Genomic DNA, 1,500 nt, shown 5'->3' on the forward strand with positions numbered 1-1,500 from the left:
CCCCCCAAAAAAAAGAGAGCAAAGGAAAGGTCAAAATGTTCAGTAGCCCTATTTTTGAAAGTGCTTAAATTTTTTTAAAAGGCTTTCTTTCACTTTTATGATTGATTTCGACTTCGACGTTTTTATTTCTGAAACAGAATACGGAAACGTTTACTTAATTTTCTTAAGCACACATCAAATGGAAACCTAGGAATAGATCAGGAAAAACAGACAAGGCAGACTAACAAAATCATTCCTCCTTCACCTTTAAACAAGCATAATGACAAATCTTTACGGCAATTCCTACCCCGTCTGCTCCCCTCCCCCTGTCACACCCCCTTTCCACACTAATTGTAAGATCACGCAGCGGCAGAAACACGCATAACTAAAAATAAACATTCAAGGCTGCTGTAGAAATAAACAATAACGTGTGCTGCTGTTCATTTCCAAAATTACATAATATGTAATTTGAATATAAAATATCTATAGACTAAAAACTATAGCGATCTGTGACAAATTTCTGCACGTGGTAACAAGATTCATCTGTTGTGATATGTGCATTTTTGTCAGCTTTATTTTTCTCTTCACATTGAATTTTTATGAAAGTTATATATAATTAAAATTCGATGTATTTTTATATGTCTTTTAACCATTCCTGTACAGCCAAGAAAAAAATTCTCACTGGGACAATAGGGTATCATTTTATCTTATCTCTTATCTTATTTCCCAAAGCATTCACATGAATCCCCTCCCTCTCAACGCAATTTCGCAATAACACACTCACACACACACACACACATGTGGGTGATTGACGAGTGCTCTGGTGTGTTTTGCGCCATCTTTTCTATGAAACATCTATCATCCTTATCTCTCCTCTTCTCTGTATGTTACTCTCTAGTAACACCTCTGATCTTCGGCACTTGCATGATCTATTTGTGTTGCACGTCCCGTAAACCTCATACTTCATCTAAACTTAACACACATACATACACACACACACACGCACACACACAAACACACACAAACACACACACGCACAAACACATGCACACACATGCCCGCCCGCATGCACCCTCCCTCCCCACTCCGACCAACACACTTGCACTTGTGCAGAAATTACTGGTGGAAACAGATATGAGTGCAGAAAACGGATTCCTGTCAGCAGCTCCTTTGGGATATGTTTACACCTGTCATCTTTATAATTATTAAAACAATCGGTACTATAATAAATTGAAGACCCTCAGACGGTTACATTTTTATAATTTGAAGTTGAAGTATGATAAGCTGAAACCTTATAAGGCACCATTTCAAGAGTACAGTCCTGTTCATTAACTACTTGAACTACATGCACTAGCGAAAATTGCTTGATCTAATCTGCTTGCATCTGATAAACACATAGAGTTGTCTCCTTCTATACTAGAGTCCGTACGAGGTCACGTGACACGGAAACATTTGAGTTTGTAGGCGGCCATTTTTCAGTGGGCGAAACCTTTTGTTTACACGTGAAGGGGCGTGTCTCTG

The sequence above is a fragment of the Aplysia californica genome, unplaced genomic scaffold (genome assembly GCF_000002075.1).
Source record: "Aplysia californica isolate F4 #8 unplaced genomic scaffold, AplCal3.0 scaffold00054, whole genome shotgun sequence".
NCBI lineage: Eukaryota > Metazoa > Mollusca > Gastropoda > Aplysiida > Aplysiidae > Aplysia > Aplysia californica.